Source organism: Lissotriton vulgaris, chromosome 1_1, assembly GCF_964263255.1.
Source record: "Lissotriton vulgaris chromosome 1_1, aLisVul1.2, whole genome shotgun sequence".
In the NCBI taxonomy this organism is placed as follows: Eukaryota; Metazoa; Chordata; class Amphibia; order Caudata; family Salamandridae; genus Lissotriton; species Lissotriton vulgaris.
In genome coordinates this window covers 128,503,843-128,526,796 of record NC_141685.1, presented here as the reverse complement: position 1 = coordinate 128,526,796, position 22,954 = coordinate 128,503,843, and the positions used below count along the sequence as shown (strand labels likewise).

Genomic DNA, 22,954 nt, shown 5'->3' with positions numbered 1-22,954 from the left:
TAAAATGCGTTAGTCTATGCCTGATGTGTGACACTTGCTAGGGCTGAACCTGTGCCACATTTTATTTGATCTGGTTTAAAATTCCATGGTATTTTCCTCTGTTTAATGTGGATTTGAAAAACCTGCAAATAAATTATTTTAAAAATAAATAAGCTGCCCACTTTAATTGCAAAACTGACCGTAATATGTTCATTGAAATTCAGATATATTCATTGAAATACAGACTGCCACTTCCAGTTGTCAACTTTCTTTAAATACTCTTAAGTCCTTTACATGAGTGTTTGGAAGATGCTCATCTGAAGTGAAGCTATAAATGCTTTCTTACAGCAGCAGCCAAGGGTGAGCCCCTGTACTTGAACTGTCACCCTTAAAAACATTCAGGTCTGTGACATCTGAAATCCCAGGTCTTTACAGGTATAAGTGCTTGTTTATGTGAAATGTATTCACTGCTGGAACCTGGAGGCTGCGGTTCCGTCAGCGGCCACCAGAGAGCGCTCCTCGCCTGCTGATGAAACCCACTGAGCACACATTGGATGAAAGGAAGAAGGGTTTCCTCTTCCGGGTCACCGGCGGCAGAGACAGCACCAGCAGCGGCAGTGACATCACTTCCGGCCTCTCCTGGTGTGTGCAGCCTGCTGCAGAGGAGGAAGAAGCCCTGTCTGGTGGGCAGATACCTCCATCTTTAGACCCTCACAGACACCTCCCTCAGACCCCAGATCTGCCCCCCAGCCCTAGGAGGAGGAGAGAGCCTGGACATGTCTGCACTGGTCTCTGCTCAGGTAGGAGATTGTTAGCACCTTCTGCTGTGTTTAGACTGAATAATCCTGGAGGGAATCTCTGCAGGAGCCGGGCTGAGCTGGGCTCTTCTATCAGGGGGCCCCAGGGACTGAGCTGGACTCTTCTATCCGGGGCCCCTGGAGCTGAGCTTGGCTCTTCTATCCGGGGGCCCCAGGGGCTGAGCTGGCCTCTTCTATCCGGGGGCCCCTGGGGCTGAGCTGGGCTCTTCTATCCGGGGTGCCCCTGGGGCTGAGCTGGGCTCTTCTATCCGGGGGCCCCTGGGGCTGAGCTGGGCTCTTCTATTCGGGGTCCACTGGGGGGATTTCCTTTCGCCCTGGGGGTGTTTGTGTGTGTTAAAGAGGGGATCTGTGCAGTGCATCTTACTGTACTATGATGAATCTGTGCACACTGGATTTCCTTCTACTGCAGTATGATAAGTCTGTGCATTGCACTGTATCTTACTATACTATGAGAAGTCTGTGCCACTGCACTGTGAGGTATCTGTGCACGTTGCACTGCATCTTAGAGCACTGTGAGGAATCTGTACTCACTCCTTGCTCCGCTCTTGCTGTTTTTTTTGCTGACTTGGCCATCTCTACCCCTATTTCCGAAGCATGTCCCCCAGGCAGTTGACGTCAAGGCTGCCCCGGGCCCCTTTTCTCCCTTTGTCCTGTTTCCATCTCTCAGACTAGGCAGAAGCTTCTGTCTTTGCAATAGTTTCCTGTGCCATAGGTTGTCTTATGGCATTATCCGCTACAGAGGTTGTGTGCCTGCTGCAGGGATTGTGTGTGTGTGTGTGCACAGACCTTGGGCGTGCCATGCAGGAGGCCTGTCAAGCAGTGGACGGTATCTTTATTCATTTATTTTATTTTGAAAGTTTTATAGAGCGTGAGCAAGACCCTTGCGGGTATCAGAGCGCTTTACATTAAGTAAGGTTCTTTATACATCAATAAATGCAAGTTAAACGCGTATACATGACATCATATAACAGTGAAGCAGTAAGGGAAAACAAAGAAGCAATCCAGTTGAGTCCGGTGAAGGGTAGATAGAATGATTAGTAACTCTAAATGGGCCATTGTCATAATAAGGATTAGCAGCGCGAGTACGTGTGGTCTCAACATTATTTTAGATTATGCTCAGGAGAATTTTGCCATGAAAATCGATTTTACTTCTTTTTTGAAAGCTGCAGTGGAAGAGTTAAGTCTGGTTTCTGGGGCATTCCAAATCCTGGGAGCCATCCCTGAGAATGATCGTTTGTAGGTTTTCTTCTTGCTGAATCTTTGATAGGCTTTCCGCACTTCTTGAGGATCTTATCCCACCAGAAATCCTCAGTTTCTGTGCCAGATAGCTGGGTGCCTTGTGATGCAGGGCTTTGTGCGTTATACACGCTATTTTCAAATGAATTCTGGCTTCCAGTGGTAGCCAATTCAAGGATGGTAGGTCTGGGCAGAAGTGGGCCCTTCTTTTAGACCCAGTGATGAGTCTCGCAGCAGCATTTATTGAAGCTCTTAAAGGTGCAGTTGTAACTTCCGTACTCTTTGTAGTAGAGTAGGGTCTGCTTCCTATGGTTACCCCCACTTTTTGCTGTGCTTCCCTGTTTTTTCGACTTTAGTCTGGCTGTGGCCCTGCTAATCAGGACCACAGCCTAGATGTTCGCTCTCTAAATTGATACCATGTACTTTAGGTTACTGGGTTACCCTTGTGAGTCCCTATATATAGTACCTTAGGTTCTAAGGGCATAGGTACCCCTGAGGCATACCAGGGGCTGAAGCATGTATTAGGCCACCCCTGGACAGCCTTCCAAAATGGCACCACAGGTCTGCACTTGCAGCCTGGGTAAGGTGGTATAAGCCCCCCTTACTTAGATATAGTAACCCTATATCTACCAATATATATAGACACATAGTAACCTATAAGTCACTCCTATGGCAGGCCTTAACAATCAAAGCAGAGTGCTTGGTTTTGTGTGAGAGGGTGCCCTAGCATGGGCTGAGTCCCTCTGCAGCTTTCGGAAATATCTCCTTATAGCTGTTCTATGATATAGCCATACCATATGCTCCTAAGTGCATTATAGTACTTGCGGTTAATGCTAACTTTGGTTTGGCTTTATCAAAACATGTCATGTAAGGTGTAAAACACTTTGGAATACTACCCCCCCCCCCCCCAGCCAGTTATGGCGGCGGGGGTTGCATTCCACCCTTCTAGAGGGAGAAGACATGTACACACTGGTATACCCAGTTAAAGTTTAGAAAAGCCTCAGCATCACAAAATGGATGCTGCTGCCACAGACACAAGTTTGAACTCCTGCTACTGGACTCAACTCTGGCAGGCTAGGCCTGGACAATAGGTTTCCTGTCCAGGGAGGTGCTAGCAACTTCCTAGACAGGCTTTAGTGCATTGGGTAGGGTGGTTTGCATTCAGTGAATGTTTTTTAGACACTGCATGGGGCATAGAAGGTGCTCTATGCATTTCCCAGTTCAAACCGGTTGCTGGGGCACTCTGCCTGGACATCCTGCATTTTTGCAACTGCTCCTACTCCCGAAGTTTCCCGAAGTTGTGCATTGGGTCATTTGAAGCCCCTGCTCCAAGCACCTTTTGCACCGAAGCTCAGAGGCCTACACTCCACGAGTGTTCCGTGGGCCCACTTTGTGCATTTCTGCTCGAGGCTCATTCGCAATCTCTAGTCCGTTGGCTAGTGGGTCCCCAGGAAGGACAATCTTTCCTTTACTGAGTCTTCCTGGTTGCTCCCGATATACTCTGACTCCCCTCCAAAGGTGGAGTTACTCAGACCTTGCTGGTCTGCCCCGAAGCCAATCTTGTTATCTTGCGTGGGTTGCTGTTGCAAAGGCTTGTTGGGCCCATTCCAGATACCGACGCTTAGTAGTCCTGTGAGGGTTTGGGGGGATGGTGTGGATAGACATTGCAGTGGTAGTGAGAGGGATCGCAAGAGAGGGTTCATAAGAGTGTAGAAGAGAAAGTAGATCGCTTTCCGAAAAGGGATTGGTGCTTCGGATTGGGCAGGTTGAGTTATTATGGGAGGGAACTGATTTCCAGCTGGGTAGAGTGAGTTTTGAGGTGAATGTTAGGTGTTTCTGGAGCCTCCTTGCTTGCTTGCTAACTTGGGAGTCTAGTAGTTCTAACACCCCATGATTGACTCGATATCACCTCTGTAAAAGCTTGGAGTTCTTCTTTGATTTAGTGAAGTGTGATCATGATTTCATCCAGTCTGGGGTCTGGAGCGGTTATGAGTGTGGTAGGTGGCTGTGCTATGAGTGTGTATAGCTGCATTGTGGTCTGGTCCAGTCTATATTCAGGTGCCAGTATTAGTATAGTCGTAGGAGTGGGTGTAGTTCTGGGTGTGGCTGGCAGGGGTGAGGGTGTGGGAAGTGCACTCGGTGTGATGAGTGGTCTGAGGGCGGCGTGTTATCTAAGTGGTAATGGGGTGTCCTATTATGTACCAACGACTGACCAGGGGAAAGGGGGTGGACTGGAATGGGGAGAGTGCGTGCTAAGAGTAACATTGTGCAGCAAGGACGAGGTAGCAGTAGAGTTGGTTATGGAAGGGATGATGTTAGTGGGGTGAGCAATGATCGAGTATGGAGAGGAATCAATATCAATAGGGGGTGCATATGCTTTCTCAGTCGTGCTCGGAGGAAGTACACTATGTGAGTTAGTCGGCGTGGGAGTGGCATGAGTCTCCAGTGTGAGAAGGGGTCGGTGTAATAGAGGAGCATAGATGGGGGGGAGGGTTTGGGGAAGTGGCATGCAGTGTGCTGGGGGAGTGGTGTGGAAGGAGGTGGTGTATGATGCCGAAGCCAGCAATGGGCGGTGAAGTGGTGGGGCGTGGCTGTCAGACGGGATTGTCGATGTGATATTTTGAGTACTGGTGGTGGGAGTAGCTTGGGTGGCAGTTTGGGGCTTAGCCACTTGTTCTTTAATAATGGGGAAGATGTTATCTAGGAGACTTAAACTACGGTCTGTGGATTGCATGAGGATGGTTCCGTTATTGCAGATGGTGATGGTTGCTGTCCCTTGGAAGAGCTGGGATGGGGTAATATAAATAACTAGACAATGCGCGGTTTTCCTAGAGGATGAGATCGTAAATAAGGGTAAGAATGCTCTCCTCCGTTGCTCTCTTCGTTTCGTGTGGAAAATGATATCAGAGGTTGTGTTTCCATTGTGTATTGAGAAATAGGGGTCAGCGAGGAGTGTTTCAGGGTGAAGTTTTATCAAATTGTGCTTGAATCGTTTGGATGATTTTCTTGAGAGGTTGGGGGGTAAATGATGGTGTAGGTATGTGTGTCTGTGTGCTCCATGCTATGACCAGCACAGTTGGTGAGATGATATGGGGAGCAGAGCGTGTATGGGGCTCGTGAGGGGTCAGTGCAATGCGGCGTGATGGGCTAGGGGAGGTGGATGGGTATGGGAGGGGGAAACAGCAACTAAGGAGGTGGCTGGATATTGAGCTGAGGGGGAAAACAGGGATTGGATCTAATATACTACTGAAAGTACCATAGGTGCCAGGAGCAGAGTATGTTGTGGAATGAACTAGCTAAGAGAAGAGACCAAGGGCAAAGAGAAAGAATACATAAAATGAGGTAGGATGTAAGAAAATGAGATGAAATGAGAGAGGAATGCAATGAAATGAAATGAGGGAGGAATGCAGTGAAATGAAATGAGGGAGGAATGCAGTGAAATGAAGTACTTAAATTAAATACATTAAGTTAAAATGTGGAGTGGGCTAGCTAAGAGAAGAGACCAAGGGCAAAGAGAAAGATTACATAAAATGAGTGAGGAATGCAAAGAAATGAGATGAAATGAGGGAGGAATGTAATGAAGTGATATGAGGGAGGAATGCAATGAAATGAAATACTTAAATTAAATAGATTAAATTAAAATGCGGGGGAATGCAATGAGATTAAATGAAATGCGGGTGGAATGGAGTGAAACGAAATTCTGACCTGAAATGCGTATGGAGAGGGGACGGTGGTCAACGATCAATGTGCTGTACTACAGTGGTAGTGTCAGTCTAATATGGCCGAATCCTTAGGCAAGATCCTCATAGGCATCTATGCAGTCCTCTTTCTGTTTCCATAGGCTGTGAGAGCCCCGGAGTAGACCTGTTTCAGTGACCATAAGACTGTAGAGTCCTGTTTCAGTTGTTATGATTTGGGTCAGAAGGTTGCTGTTTATCTCTCAAAGGAATGCCCAGTGGCTGGAGGTGGCCCCCTTGTCTTTGTTGTTTACGGAAACAGCCATTTTGTGGGGATATAATCCAAAGCCACTACCCTCCTACTAATCGCAAAGTACATCAAGAGAATAAGGGTCAAACTGAAAATAACAATTAAAACAGAATAGAGATGCGCAGAGGTATCAATAAAACAGCCACGATGTGGCTGTCGTCGTTACTGTCAAAGACTGGTCGAGCTGCAGGTTACCTCCAGGCCCCCCTTTGGTGACTGGGGGTCATGTTGCCCAGGTCCAAGGACGCTGTAAGCATCTCCTAATGAGGCAAGACTTCCTGAAGAAAATCCAAAACAAACGCACTATCGGCTTTGTTGTGGAGGTGGGGCAGAGATAAGACTTCCTGCACCGAGCCGAAGCGAGGTTAATCGGCCCGAACTAGCCTCTGGAACTTCAACCGACAGGCGCCCTGTGCTTGATGGCCTTGCTGTTGTGAGGAATCCTGATGTGGGGGAACTGGGAGACCCTGCTGCCTCCACGCAATCCTGCAGCCTCTTCTCTGGGTCTCCAATGCTTGCTGCTGTTGCGGTACAGATTGAAGGAAGGTGGATATCTGACTATGGTTGCCCCCAACTTTTTGCCTGGTGTTTTGATGGTTTTCGACTTAGTTGGCCTGGGATCCTGCTATTCAGGACCCCAGGCTTCCTGCTCTCTCTCTAAATTGACATCCATGTACCTTAGGAGCATAACCAATTGGACTGAGTCACCTTATCAGTCCCTGTACAGTGTACCTTAGGTACCCAGGGCATAGGTGCACTCAGGGCCTACCAGGGGCTGCAGCATGTATTATGCCACCCCTGGCTGGCCATCCAAATCTGACACAACTGGCTGATCAATCAGCTGGGGCAAGGTGGTGTAATCACCCTTTGCTTTAGATATAGTATCCCTATATCTAACCCTAAAATGGACACATATCCTCCTATCAGTCACTCCTATGGCAGGCCTTATCAATCCTGAAGGCAGAGTGCATGGAATTTTGTGAGATGGTGCTCTAGCATGAGCTGAGCCTGTCTGCAGCTTTCGGAACCAAGTCCTTTAGCTGTTTCCATGATAACGCTATACCATATACTCTTAAGTGCATTATAATCCTCGCGGTTATTGCTAACTTTGGTATAGCACTATCAAAACATGTTGAGTAAGGTGTCATACGAATTGGAATACTACACCCTCGCCAATTCTGGCGACAGGGGTAGCATTCCACCCTTTTAGAGGGACACGACATGCATGTAACTGTGAACCCCGGTAAAAGTTAACTCAAGCCTCAGCATCACAAAATGGATGCTGCCACCACAGACACAAGTCTGACCTCCTGCTGCTGGAAGTCCTTCCAGCGAGGGAGGCTTGGACAAAGGGTTTCCTGCCTTGGGAGGTGCTGACACCACCCCAGACAGGATTTTGTGTATAAGGTAGGACAGGCCTGAAAGGAATGAGACATGCCTGGGGCACACAAGATGCCCTGTGCATACACCAGTTCAAACCAGTTGCTGGGGCACTCCAGCCTCAGCTCTGGCGTGAAACCGGACAAAGGATAGGGGGTGTAACCACCCCCCTTCCTGGTCCCTCCCATAGGAGGGACCTAGTCATAGTACAGCCCCCTTTAGGAGAATAAAGGTAGGAGCTGGTCCCATTCCAGATTAGATTAATCCTGATTTGAAACTCTACAAGAAGAAACTCTGGACTTCGACGTTCTGCTCCACAGAAGACTGAAGAAATCTCCCTTGTGGCCAAGGAGTGACCACCCTGCACAAGCAGGCACCATCAAGCGTTGCAGCGGTTCACTTTGTCGTCTTCCCGAGTAGATCCAGACTTCAGAGCCCGACGAGACCCGGACTTCCAGACCTCTCTGACCTCTACCTACATCTGCAGCACAGCTGAGATCCGTGGGTGCGACGAGACACGTGGGACCGGCCATCTTGAAGAAACTGCACTTCGCTTCCAGCACGACTTCAGAGGCATCCTCGACGAAGTGCTTTGGGGACTGAGAAGCCCCAGCCACGAGCAACTCCTGCACCGAAGACCAGCCCTCCAGCATCCACGAGATCTGCGTGGGGCCCTTCTGCCTGTTTGCTGCTTGACGCGTTGTCTGGTCACTTCCTGGCTGGCTAGTGACCTCCTAGATGACGATACACGAAAACTACACCAGTGGTCTGATTGCTCCAGACTGGCCCTTGCTTCCATGCAAAGGAGAAGCAACCCGGACCCTCCTGGTCCGCACCAGACGCCTTTTCCACTCACCGTGTGGGTTGTCTTTGCCAACGCCTGTTGACGCCGAATCCGGAACCAACACCACCAACAGCGAGAGCCTGCTTGGGACAGCTCGTGCCTCCATCCTGGTTGTCGAAGATACCTCCTGGTCCACGTGGCTGCAGAGTCAAGCGTCCACTCTTCATCTGATCGCGACAACATCATCTGGTTCCTTCCTGGTTCCACTCCAGTCACTGGCTAGTGACTTTGAACATTGTCCCCTCTGCTTTCAGGTCTTCATCTTCCTCGATCCACCCTTGGATCACTCCGGACATCTTCCTTCTGGCCGTCTGCAGCATCTTTTCTTCCAGGCTCCATAGACTTCAACGCGGAAACCCGGCACACTTTGACACCTATGCACCCGCAGCCCATGGGTGAGGTAACAAGAGCATTTCGGTACTCAAGGGTAGATTGACTCTCCTAGTGTCCAGATTTCCAGTCGTTTTAGTCCTAGCTAGTCGGAACTGTCTAATACTTACCTTTTCGTAATTTGTACTGTCCATTGACTTTGTTACGCATCTCGCGTGTGAGTTCACACTCTGCACACGCATCCCGTGGGCCTCCTATTACTTACCTCAGGTTAGGATAGTGTAGCCCCAGTGATCCTACAGCCTCTGGACAGCTCCATTCCTTCTATCGATTTCCTTATACCACTTGTTTAGTATATGGTTTGACGTGCCTCTAGGGCAACATCGTATTTGCGCAACTTAAACTTATTTTTCCTAAGAGTCTTGTCATGTGCTTAGCCCTCTGATCTCATAAAGAGTTCAGAGGTGTATGTTAGTTAATAAATATCTTGTTTATTTTCATAACTACCTGTGTGGTGTCTTTTCATTTGGTATTCAAGGGGTTATATGTGGTAAAACAGCTGGCTTCACATGCCAAAAGAGTTTAGCCTAAGACTGCTTTGTCCATGCTACCATTAGGATAGCTGGTCTATAAGGTTGACTTACAACTAATCACCATAAGGGTTGTTTGGACTGATACAAGGTGATCACTAGAACTAGTGAGCATCATATATCAGGCCAACTTCTCACACCATGTGACACTGAACACTGCAATGTCATCCAGGTAGGCGGCACAGAACTCATCCAGTCCAACCAACACCTTGTTGACCAACCTCTGAAAGGTGCCAAGGGCATTCTTCATCCCAAAGGCATAACCCGGAACTGGAAATGCCCATCTGGTGTGGAGAATGCTGACCTCTCTTTTGCCCCATCAGTCAAGGCGATCTCCCAGACGTCAAGTCAAATGTGCTGAGGTACGTGCAGCCCCTAACCAATCAATGAGCTCATCAGCTCTCGGGATGGGGTGCCCGTCAGTCTTCGTGACTGAATTGAGTCCTCGGTAGTCCACACAGAACCGGAGATCGGGTGTGACACCCGGCACTGCAGCCTTCGGGACCAAGACCACTGGGCTGGCCCAAGGACTGCTGGAAGACTCAATCACCCCAAGTGCAAGCATCTTTGAGACCTCCTCTTTGATGCAAGCCCTGACCCTGTCAGTTACTCTATAAGCCTTGTGCTTCACAGGTAAGCTGTCTCCTGTATCCACATCATGGACGCACCAATCTGTGATACTAGGAACGAGGGAGAACAGATCAGAAAATTGTCCCAGTAACTGGCGGCAGTCATTCTGTTGCTCAGGGGTCAGGGTGGGAGTGAGGTTAACTCTATCCACAGACCCATATTGCTCTGTGGCAGCCAGGAGGTCAGGAAGAGGCTCCATCCTCATCCATTCCAGCATCTGTTGCCAAGAGCATGCCCACTTCGGACCTCTCTAAATGGGGCTTCAAACGGTTGACATGCAGGATCCTCAAGGGGTTCCGGGGAGACCGCAAGTCCACTAAATAGGTAACAGGACTCTTGCGATCCACCCCCTCAAAGGGGCTGGCCCACTTGTCCTGGAGCGCACAAGGCTCCACGGGGGCCAAGACCCACAACATCTGTCCAGGCTGAAGCTCTACCAGAGTGGCATTCTGATCGTACCACCGCTTCATCTCCTCCTGGCTGGCTTCCAGATTTGCCTCAGCAAGTTGCCTGAAACGCCTAGTCTGGTTCCTGAAGTCCAGCATGTAGCTATATACATTCTGGGGAGGTTTCCTGGGAGATTGCTCCCCGCCTTCTTTGACCAGACTTAGAGGTCCTCTCACTTGGTGGCCATACAGGAGCTCAAAGGGGCTGAGCCCTGGAGACTTCTGTGGCACCTCACGGTAAGCAAAGAGAATGCATGTTAAGAGGACGTCCCACTTACGCCTCATGGGTTCTTCCAGACCCATTATCATGCCTTTGAGGGTACGGTTGAATCTCTCAACCAAACCATTTCCTTGGGGATGGTAAAGTGTGGTAAACTTGTAGGTTACACCATACTCTTGCCAAAGGGATTTCATATACTTGGATATGTAATTGGTACACCGGTCAGACACCACCTCTAGAGTGAATCCCACCCCAGAGAAAATTCCCATCAGTGCACGTCCCAGGGGCCGTCACTGTCCTCAGAGGGATGGCTTCCGGGTACCGGGTGGCATGGTCCACCAGGACCAGGATAAAATTGTTGTTCATGGCTGTCCTGGGGTCCAGTGGCCCCACAATGTCAATCCCAACTTGCTGGAATGGGGTACTGACCACAGGGAATGGCTGGACAGGAGCCTTCTGCTTCCTCCCACTCTTTCCACTTGCCTGGCAAGTCTGACATGTCCTGTCTGAACTCTTGCGCATTTGAGGCCCATAAAAGTGGGTGACAAGCCTTTCAAAGGTCTTGTCCTGCCCCAAATGTCCTGCCAATGGCACATCGTGAGCCAGACCCAGTAGGAAGGCTCTGAAGCTCTGGGGTACCACCAGCAAACGGGCTGAACCAGGCTCAGCAACCATAGGCTCTGAATACAGGAGGTCGTTCTCCCAGTAAATGAAATGTGTTCCAGACTGATCACCGTTGGCCTGGTCTGCAGGACATTCTTACTGCCCTCTGAAGAATACCTCCCTGGAGGGGCCTCCTTCCTGCTGCCAATGGGTCAGTTCAGGCAGGTCCCCCAGTTCAGCTATCTGTTCCCCTGTAGGTTCCAGAGCATACCCCTCAAGGCCTGCTTCCTACTGGACTGTGGGAACTACAGGGGCCGGTTTCCCGCACCCCCAGCGTCTTCTCTCTAAGGCCGGTCCCTGGGCCTCCCTCTCAGGCTCCAGGCCCTATTGAGCACCCCTACTGGCTGCCATTAACCGGGTGGTCACGCAGGCCCAGTCAGGCAGACCCACCATCCTCAGGTGAATACTATTCTCCACCTTTTCCCAAGGGGAGCTCTCCAAATCGTTCCCCAACAAACAGTCTACAGGCATGGCAGTTCTCACAGCTACTTGAAGAGTACCAGAGACCCCCCCCCACTCAAAGGGAACCTGAGTTATTGGACACTGACTCCCAGTGTTGTCGGTGTTCACAACTCGGCAGAATGCATGTGGGACAACCAGCTCTTGAGATACCAGGTGACACTTGACAGCTGTCACACTGGCTCCTGTATCTCTAAGAGCCCCCACTCTTTGGCCATTAATGGTCACCCACTGCTCATATTTTTTAGTGTTACTGGGCAGTTGGTTCTTTTGGACCATATCCTAATGAGACAAGGGACATCTCTGCGGGACCTCCCCCTCCTTGGACAACCCATTCCTCACCCAAGGCTACACTAGCATCTGCCGGGGGGCTGCACCAGGGGGTGCAGGTTTAACAAACTGGCAACACTTGGGATCAGAGGCAAAATGACCCAGTTAACCACACTTGTAACACCTGGGGGGCCCTCTTTGAACAGGGGGACCTGTCGGGGCCCGGTCGGTTTCTGGGGTGGGGGAGGCTGAGAACCTTTCCCTTGGTTCCCTTTAGGATTACTTTGGAACTCTCTCTGTTTTCCCTTGTCCCCCCTCCCCCCAACTCTTCTGCTTCTCTTCTCTTCTCCCACTTGACCCTTGTGGACCCTGGTACTGATCCAGCGGTCCGCCTCCGCAGCAAGCTTCCTAAGGTTAGTCAGCTAGCTATCAATCTGGTGCTGGCGTAGCTCAGGAAAACAATTACTGGACAAGTGCTCTCATGCCATTAAATCAAGAAGCCCTTGAAAATCATTAACTTTGCTACCCTTCACCCAACCATCCAGTGCTCTGCAAAAAAAAGTTACATACTCAACATGGGTACTATTTGGAATCTTTGTGCAACCCCTGAACCATGCTCAAAATGTTAAGGAAATCCCTCCCTATCCTGTCCCTTGACCATAGAAAGATCATTGTGCAGGCATTGATAGGCTCACGCCTAGATTATGCTAATGTGCTCTACTTGGGATTGCCAACATTTCTCGTGTCACGCCTCCAGATGGTGCAAAACTCCACCGCAAGGACCATTTATGGCCTTCAGCGAAGAGTGAGCGCATCGGAGTTGCTTAAAAAGCTCCACTGGCTACCAGTCGAAAGAAGGATTACTTTTAAGGCTCTCACCCTTGCTTTTAAAGCGCTTCACCAGATCGGGGCCAGATATATAAGGAGGCGTCTGACATTCTAGTTCCCTTCTAGAAGTCTGAGATCGTCCTCCTTGGCTAAGGCTTCTGTTCCTTCCATCAGGCGGGCTAGAATTGGAGGACGCTCCTTTCGATGCTTGGCACCGCGATGTTGGAATTCTCTGCCTGTCTCTCTTAGGAAAATCAGCAATTTACTGGTTTTCAGGAAGGAGCTAAAGACATGGCTTTTCTCCCAGTAATTCCCTCTGTTTCTCGCCCTACATTTGCCCTGGTCTCTTTTTCGGGTTTTTGTCAAAGCGCCGGGACACTCCATGGAGTAGCCATGCGCTATAAAAGACCCGTTTTAAAATAACATAACATTTAACATATACAACTCAGGAGTTAACCCAAATCCAGCAGTGTGTCCTGCCCCTCACTCAGGAACCGCCTCCACAACCCCGCTCCCCAATCTCTCTCAGGGACCCGGTGGAAAGACATGGCTACCTCGTAGGCCTTGAACGACTGCCCTATGTCATCATTTTTTTAAAGTTCTTTTACCACATCCTTTGGTATGTACACCCTTGATTCTACCTGCACTGGTGGTGTGCTGCCACCAGAGGGAGTAGGCTCCAAACTTTTAGCCTTTAGCTCCAATTCCCTCAAATTCATTTCATGCTCCATTTGGATTCTTCTCTCTTCCAGAGCCAGCTTTTTGCTTTCCAGCTCCAGTTGCCCATTCAATTTAAGTGTGCTCGGGTTTTCTTCCTTTCTGCCAACTCCTCTGGCAACAGGACTCTGACAAAACCATGTATGCTTTCTGCCTGCTCAATTTCCACCACATCCTCAGGTGCTCTCCTTGACTCAATCCAGGCCCTCAGTGCCTTTTGGTAGTCTGACTTGACTTTGAATCCAACATGGGTAACTTTGAACTTTTTGCAGAAGCCCTTCAGCTCGGCCCTGGTATATCTCTCTAGTCTCTCCTCGTCCCATTCTACTTCTTCGCTGTCAGAAACTATAGTGGCTGGTTTCTCCACAATGACTTTAAAAAAAATGGAGATCCCTTGGCAAAACAAGAATCAAAAGTACATGGTTGCGTTATGGTCTGTACTCACTTCGTAGTGTTCACCAATCACTGTACATGAGTCACAAATGCAAATTCAGAATCCTCACCGCTGACCACCAATGGTAGATTTGGTCTGGTTGGCACAGGTAAGTACTTGTGACAGGCAGGGACCCTTTCCTCTAGTCAGGATAAGGGGATTACCCTCTTAAAATAACCCCTGCTCACCCTCTAGGTAGCTTGGCGCAAGCAGACAAGACTTATTTCAGAGGCGTTGCAAGTTAAGCATTTGTGACCACATACAGTAAACCATTGACAACACCACAAATGGACACCACACTAGTATTATATCAAAAATAGTTATCTTTATATAGAGACTCAGCACAAGACCAAATAATGACAAAAATGAGCCACAATACTATTAGCAATAAAGAGTTCTTGTTGAAATGCGTATTTTAGAGTTCTGTGCGCTTTGTACCCTTTGTCCGGCTCTCACGGTGATGAAAATACTTAGAAAGAGTCTAACAACTGCAGCGGACACTCCTGTCCGATGCGTACCAAAATGCGGTGCGAGTCGTACACAGTACCTTTGCTTTGATGAGTTCGTCACAGACGATACGTTGAAAAAGAAAGCGTTGTACGCAGCGATGTCCTCCTGTCGCGGTGCGAGCTACAGCTCGTTGACAGCGCCTGTGCGGGTCGATGAACGCAGAGTCGTGTTTCTTGAGGGGACGGTGCCTTGTGCAGTGCAAACTATTCCGTTGCAACGTACGAGCCGTACTTTGGGAGCTGGAGTCGTACAGTCCTTGAAAGCGGTGCGAGTCGGGCCATTCGATGCGTACCCAACTCCGTGCGATTCTCGGACTCTACCTCAGTGGTAGTGTGCGCGTTGTCCTGACCTGTTGTGAGTCGATGCATGGAGCGTTGTACGCAGCAGTGCTTCCCACTCATGGTGCGAGCGGCGGCTCTTTGACGGCGCTTGTGCGGGTCGGTGAACACAGAGTCGCATTGCTAGTGGTTGGCGATGCTTTGTACGTTGCAGTCAGGCTTCAATTCGATCGTACGAGGCGTACACAGGTCCCAGCCTGGGCTGCAACTGAAAACAGCGTTTCCAGCTGTGGTTTGCGGGTGGATGAAGTACAATGGTCCTGGGACTTCGTTCAGGGGGCAAGCTCACTCACAAGCCCTTGGAGATCTTTTGCACAAGTTGGAAAATAAAGTCTTTGTAGTCTTTCTCCTCTCCTTCAGCAGCAAGGCAACCACTGCAGGCCAATCCCCTAGGTCAGGGACAGTACTCATCCTTCAGTTTCCAAGTTCCTTCTCGTCGGGCAGAGGTTTCTTCTTGTCAAAGCAGGATCTAATTTCTTGGGAGCAGGGTTCCAATACTTATACCCCTAATTCCTTTGTTCCTCTGGGGTTGAGGGGCCTTTGCCTAGCCAGAACCAGTTCTTGAGCACTTTTTTGACATGACTCTGACTTTTCATTCACGGAGCAGGGCTAAGACATTAGACGCTCCACAGGAGGTGGTGCCAGCATTGTGGTGGAAAGGCACAGTCCTATTCAGAGTCCAGGTGCACTCCTCCCACCCATCTGGATGTAAATCTCTCTATTCACCACCAGGCTGCCCCAGCCTGTCTCCTGGAATCCCCCAGCCCTGTCACTCACAGAAACCAGACAGCAGATACACATCCTAGCCGAGGCGGGCTGACATGGTTAGGCAAGCAAATACCTACTTTCTAAAAGTGGTATTTACAAACACAGAATATTAAAATAAACTTTACTAAAAGATGTATTTTACTATTCTGAGTTCAGGCATACTAAACTCGAATTTCTACCGCGTTCTAGCAGAGGCGGGCTGAAATGGTTTGGCAAGCAAATACCTACTTTCTAAAAGTGGGATTTGCAAACACAGAATATTAAAATACATTTTACTAAAAGATGTATTTTATTATTCTGAGTTCAGGCATGCTAAACTCAAATTTCTACCGTGTTCCCGGAGTCTGTTAGGATCATAGAATGTAACAATCCCAACAGCCCATTCTGGCCTATGAGAACAGGTAGCCTTGCAATAGTGAAAAACGAAAATGGCTGTAATTCACTATTAGGACATGCCACACACATCAGGGCTTGTCCCACCTTATACTTACAATGCACCCTGCCCTTGGGCCTACCATAGGGGTGACTGATATGAAGCAAAGGGAAGGTTTAGGGTCTGGCAAGTGGGTGCACTTGCCGAGTCAGCCTGACAGTACCAGACTGCACGCAGGTTCTGCAATGGCAGACCTTAGACACATTTTACAAGGCTGCTTCTGTGGGTGGCACAACCAGTGCTGCAGGCCCACAAGCAACATTTGTATTGACAAGCCCTGGGCACTCCTGGTGCACTGTACTGGGGTCTGATAGTAAACCAAATAAGCCAATCATGGAGTCCAATCAATATCTACATTTTATACAGGGAGCACTTACACTGTGGCACTGGTTGGCGGTGGCACAGTGCTCTGAGCAGCTAACACCAGCAAAACACATGAGGCACAGCAACAAAAAGTGGAAGGGAGACTCACGCCAACGTGCCAGGTCTAACATCTACCATCTTAAAGTAATCATAGTGTGTATTTTGTTGTAATTGATGGTCTTGTGGTAACTCTATATAAAGTCTACTTATGTTTGATAGAAAACCTGTGTAGTGTCCATTTGTAGTGTTGTCACTGGGTTACTGTATGTGGTCTCAGCTGCTTAACTTACAACGCCTCTGAAGTAAAGCCCTTCTGCTCGTGCCAAGCTACCAAGTGGGTGAGCAGGGGTTATTTTGGGAGTATAATTCCCTTATCCTGACTAGAGGAGAGGGTCCCTATTTGTCACTAGTACTTACCTGTGCCAACTAGAGACCCCCAAATCTAACACTCATAATCTGAGTTTTTGAAAAGTATCCGGAGTTACCATTGAGCCCCAGATGGCTCATGACAAAGGCACACATCTCCTCCAAGCAAGGAGTTTATTTTTTTAACCACTTTTTTTTAGTGAAGTAACGGAGACTACAACTCCCAGAATGCACTTACGTATTACATGAAAGTACAGGCATGAATATTCGGGGGATCACTCTACGGAAATATTTGGTACCTCCCAGGGCATTGTAGCAGAGAAGAGTAGAACAGTTAATGTGCAAGGACTTTCATTCTCAGCCTCTTTCTACAGATTGTGAGTCCAGTGATATCTGGGATAATCTGAATCTCTCTCAGGGAGATTTCACACAGTTTTATCAGTTTCATGGAGAAATGCAATGAAAAACAGGGTGTGCAAGTCCAGCGCACCAGTCTCTGGTGTCCTTGGATCACTGTACTGGCCCTTGCCTGGTCCTGCAAGAGAGGACGAACTGGGTGTTTAGTCGAGCCTCTCAAAGAGAGCGAGAGTGGGCTCAGTATCCTGGTCCACCAGGCCCTGGCTCAGCATCCTGATCCTCACCATACTCCGGCTCATGTCCTGGTCCTCACCAGTCTCCGGCTCATATCCTGGTCCTCACAAAGCCCCGGCTCACGTCCTGGTCCTCACCAGGCTCCGGCTCACATCCTGGTCTTTCCAAGGCCCTGTCTCATGTCCTGGTCCACCAGCCTCTGGCTCAGCCTCCTGGTCCACCACAGGCCCCAGCTCACATTTGGTCCACCAGGCCCCGGCTCACATCCAGGTCCCCACCAGACCCCGGCTCACCAGGGTCACGTCCTGGTCCACACCAGGCCCCGGCTCATGTCCTGGTCCTCACAAGGCCTTGGCTTATGTCCTGGTCCTCACAAGGCCCCGGCTCACGTCCAAGTCCTCACAAGGCCCCGGCCCATGTCCTGGTCCCCACAAGGCCCTAGCTCTGATCCTTGTCTTCCCCATACTCCGGCTCACATCCTGGTCCACCAGACCCCGGCTTACGTCGTGGTACTCATAAGGCCCTGGCTCGTGTCCTGGTCCACCAGACCCCGGCTCATGTCCTGGTCATCACAAGGCCCCAGCTAACATCCTGGTCCACACAAGCACCTGGCTCACATCCTGGTCCTCACAAGGCCCCATGTCACGTCCTAGTCCACCAGGCCCCGGCTCCCGTCCTGGTCCTCACAAGGACCTGGCTCAAATTCTGGTCCTCACAAGGCCCTGGCTAACATCCTGGTCCTCACAGGGCCCCGGCTCTAATTCTAGTCCCCACAAGGCCCTGGCTCACATCCTGGTCCACCAGGCGCCGGCTCACGTCCTGGTCCTCACAAGGCCCTGGCTCACGTCCTAGTCCCCCAGGCCGGAGCTCACGTCCTGGTCCTCACAAGACCCTGGCTCATGGCCTGGTCCACCGGGCCCTGGCCCACATCCTGGTCCCCACCAGGCCCCGGCTCACGTCCTGGTACTCACAAGGCCCTGGCACACGTCCTGGTCCTCACTAGACTCCGGCTCACATCCTGGTCCCAACCAGGCCAAGCCGCAGAGGGAGATCAACTGGTTTTTGACCCACAATGCCAATTCAAACATGAAGCAGACATATGCAAATCAGCTTTAGACTCCTCCCAATAGGAGCAGTCCAGCCTGAAGAGCCAATCCAGATTCTTTCTGAACCGAAACAGAAGCAACCCAAGACTGGTTTTAGCCTATTTGGGCCTCGACTGTAGGGTTCAACTTTATTCCAGCGGTGCAGCACGCACGGGACCCACATCTGGGCCCTGATTGTAGGGGGCCGCTTGATTTCAACGGTGCAGCAAGCACAGGACCCACATCTGGGCCTTGACTCTAAGGTGTGGCTTGATTTCAGCGCTGTAGCCAGCACGGGACCCACATCTGGGCCCACCTGTCGTGTTTAGGATTAAGCAAAATGATGGGTGGGATGTTTGAGTTCATCCCAGGCTCTGGTAATTACTCTGGGACACATCAAAGCCCAACCTTCTTGTTCTCGCCCTCCGTCGCACCTCAGCGTGCAGCCAATCAGAGTGTTTTAGACAACATTACTTCCAGATGTCTGCTCCAGTAGTCATAGCAGTTCTAACTCTAAGGATCGGCCTGTCTCTCTGTTCCTGATGTTCACCAAAGTAAATGAGGCCACGTTGAACAAGCAGCTCACCAAATATCTTGAGACCCACCAACTTCTGCACAAAGTCCATCCAGGGCTCCAACAAAGCTAAAGCCACGTGGGATATTAGAGACATTATGTATGGGGGTGGGGAGGTGGGGCTCTGATCTGATTAGATCTATCAGAAGCCTTTGACACCATCTCCCACTCCACTTTACTACAGAGATTGGAGGTGGTGGATCTTAGGGGAAAGTGCCTGCTCGGTTCTAATCCTTTTTGAAAGATCTGACCCAAGCGGTGGCATCAGCTAACTTCAGCCCCTCAGACGATCACCACAGGAGCCCGCCAGGAACTTGTTTTGAGCCACAATCTTTTGAATCTTTACATGGCACACTTGGCCAGCCTGATCGAGTCATTCGATATCACCTCTACTCGATGATACACAGATCATTAGATTAGAATTAAATACAGATAAAATGCCCAGTAATTTCAGGAGCTGCCGCCAGGATGTCGCTGATTGGATGAGCTCAAATCCCTGGCGCTGAACAGTGAAAAAAATGGAAATAGTGGTATTTGGGTCCAGAGCTTCATAGCACAAGGGTGGAGGCCGTTGTCGTTGGGAGCTCTGTCCAGCCCATTCTATAAGGTCAGCAAACTGGGAGATTGGGTGAATTTGCATCTGTCCTTAAATGATACATTAATATCATCTGCTATTCAGGCTTCTGACTGCTGAAAGTTATCAGAAAAATACTTCAGTTCATCCCTGCTTCATCTAGGACGGACCTGGTTCTGGTTCTGATTCTATCGAGAAGGAATTTCTGCATCTCTTTATACATAGGCATATCTAAATATCGCCTTCATAGATTGCTGCTGCTACAAATACAGCAGCTGGGCTGGTTCTGAGGTTAAAATTATAAATGTCGAACTCCAGCAAATTGGTCAAATTGTACTGACTTCCTGTCCTGAAAAGATGTCAATTTAAAGCACGTTGGGGCATATGTATCAAGCCCTTTTCCCGTTCGCCTTTTCCCGGCCCGTTTGTGAACGGGAAAAGGCCTTTTGAGATGTATCATCCCAAAAGGGCATCGCAAATTAGAGAATTAGAAAATTTGCGATTCTCTATTTTGCAATTGCATTTAAGGAATCGCAAATTGAGATTCCTTAAATGCAATGTATGAAGCATGGTAAAAGTGTAATTCCGGTCCAGGAAAGACATGGCTTGGCAGTTCGGGCTGGACTGTTCCCATGAGGCACAGGGTCAAGGCTGATTTGCATACGGCCATGTCTGCACTGGGGTGGTGTGGAGTGCTAAAAAACGATGGATTTATGCCCAGATCTCTGTACTGGGGTGAATGTATGACATTGTTCTGCATTCTTTCCATCAACTGTTGTTTTTGCATTTGTCACCCCGAGTGGGATGGGTATGCTCAGACGTGAGTCCCATGCTCTCCACACCACTGGAGTCAAGCTATCCTGGCTGAAGACGGCTGATAGCCAGAAACCGGTCCTAGGATGCTTGATTCCGGTCCAGGAAAGACATGGCTTGGCATTTCGGGCTGGACTGTTCCCATGAAGCACAGGGTCAAGGCTGATTTGCATATGGCCATGTCTGAACTGGGGTGGTGTGGAGTGCAAAAAAACAATGGATTTAGGCCCAGATCTCTGTACTGAGATGAATGTATGACATTGTTCTGCATTCTGTCCATCAACTGTTGTTTTTGCATTTGTCACCCCGAGTGGGATGGGTATGCTCAGACGTGAGTCCCATGCTCTCTACACCACTGGAGTCAAGCTATCCTGGCTGAAGACGGCTGATAGCCAGAAACCGGTCCTAGGATGCTTGATTCCGGTCCAGGAAAGACATGGCTTGGCAGTTCGGGCTGGACTGTTCCCATGAGGCACAGGGTCAAGGCTGATTTGCATATGGCCATTTCTGAACTGGGGTGGTGTGGAGTGCAAAAAAACGATGGATTTAGGCCCAGATCTCTGTACTGGGGTGAATGTATGACATTGTTCTGCATTCTGTCCTTCAACTGTTGTTTTTGCAAAAGTGCAATTTGCCCTTAAGAAATCGCCATTACCACAACTTCAAGTTGGTGGTAATTTGCGATTTCTTTGAAAAATGCACTTTTTTGAATTTTGAAAGTGCCATGTGGCGCACATACATGCCCTTGGGGCCTGTATGAGCATCACATGTGTACACATACATATTTCAGGGGTGCAACAGAGTATCCTTTTGACACCCTGGCACCCTTGAAATTGCATTCTCAATTTGCGATTCTCTAATTGCGAATCGCAAATTGAGAATGTCTTCCAATCCATTCCTATGGGCCTCCTAGCGCATAGGAATGAATGGGAAGATATTCCTTAATTGCGAATCGCGATTCGCAATTAAGGAATATTAAGGAATCGCAATTATTATTGTGATTCCTACATACATAGCATTTTGCGATTCCGTAATAGCAATTCGCTAAAAATCGCAATTAAGGAATCGCAGAAGGGCTTGTTCATACATATGCCCCTGAATGTCATAAACGCTCTACAGTCAGAGGGTTCATTCTTATTTGTCCTTTCTTTTTGCCTGGTATCAGCTGGCCGAAGGGTGAGACCCCATCATGCTTTGCTGCGTAAAGTCTCTAAGTTTAAAAAAATCAGAATAGATGGCTGCTCTCTGCCTGTGGTGACTGCAGGTACCTGGAATGGAATGCCCTCCCACCTGCCCTGTGCAACCAAGAAAACATGAGTTCTTTCAGCAAATAAATCAAATCCTTTCTGTTCGTGTTCAGGGGCTGTGGGATTTTTATACTTATGTGCTCATACTAGTGCCAGGACACTTCTTTTCCGAACTAGCTGTGCAGCGCTATGCAAATTGGCTCTCACATCCCATCATAATCCATCGATCTCTGGGCCACAGATTGTTGCCGTTATAGACGCCCTAGGAGGAGGGAAGGCTCCGGGATCTGAATGTTTGGTGTAGAGTTTTACAAACAAATACCAGCCGCATACCTGCTGGAGGTGTATGTTGAGGCATTGAAGGGTGGTGTGTCGCTGGCGCCTATAAGTGATGCAGTCATATCAGTGCCCCCTAAGCCTGGAAAAGACCCTTTAAGTGATTATCTTATTGCCCTCTGCCACTGGGTAACAATGACAATAAATTTCTGCCTGAGGTGATGCGACTCGGCTATCCCTCCTACTAGAGAAAATAGTCTCCCCAGTACAGTCGGGATTTGTCCGATGTAGATCTACAGCGGTTCATCTACAGACCGTATTCGCAGTATTCGCAGTGCTGCATCGGGTAAACCCAGACATGAAGTCAGCTGATGGCAATAAGGCGTTTTACTCCCTGGAGTAGCCTTTTATGATCGAGACGTTTAGGCGGGTTGCTATGTCAGGGAGTTTGAGATCACGTATGAAGCTGCTGGACACACAGCCTATGGCCTGCGTTTACGTAAATGGGCTCAACTCAGACGCCATACAGATCGACTGGGGCACCGGACTTAGTGTTATAATTTCTGATGTCTTTGTCTCAAACTGGAGGGTCGCTAAATTGAATCCTGGTTGTTGCACAAGGGAATAGTGACTTGTATATTTACAGTGCTAGGACGTCCCTGCCCATGACAGACAGCACTTTGAATATGAAAGCCAATAGTTTAAAGAAAGAATTAAACAAAATATACAATACGCTACACAAATTAGAAGAGGAGAAGTGTGGCTCAATGGTTAGAGGAGGCATACCCGGAAGCTGAGGTCAGACCCGGGACCAGGGTTCAATTCCGGACGCGGCAGGGTCTGAGCCCAAGTGTCCATGGACTTGATAATTCTCACTTCGGTGCCTACTCGAATCACAGGTTCACACTCTGCAACTCTGGGCAATAGCTTGCTTAATGTCCACTACGGCCCCCGCGGCGGGATGCCTGTCTTTCACCTTGGGGATGCCCAGTGCGTGCTATCTCTCAGGGAAAAGCCAGGACGGGTTCCCAATGCAAGCGCCGGGACACCCCGTTGGGGTAGCCGTGCGCTATATAAGATACACTAAAAAAAAAAAAAAAAAAATTATAGGATGAGCTGTACAGAGTATAAGATCAGTCCAGCATAATTTGCAAAAAAAGAGAACGTTTAAATGCTTACTGTGCTA

The 22,954-nt window shown here is 49.2% G+C and overlaps 1 protein-coding gene across 1 annotated transcript in view; it reads left to right on the top strand.

Moving 5' to 3' along the window:
* Positions 1-610: 610 nt before the first annotated feature.
* Positions 611-22,954, top strand: part of LOC147737754 (uncharacterized) — a 70,330-nt gene continuing 47,986 nt past the window's right edge. The window contains exon 1 of the mRNA XM_086943689.1: positions 611-779. The gene's annotated coding sequence lies outside the window, so the exon portion shown is untranslated. The remainder of the gene's footprint in view (positions 780-22,954) is intronic.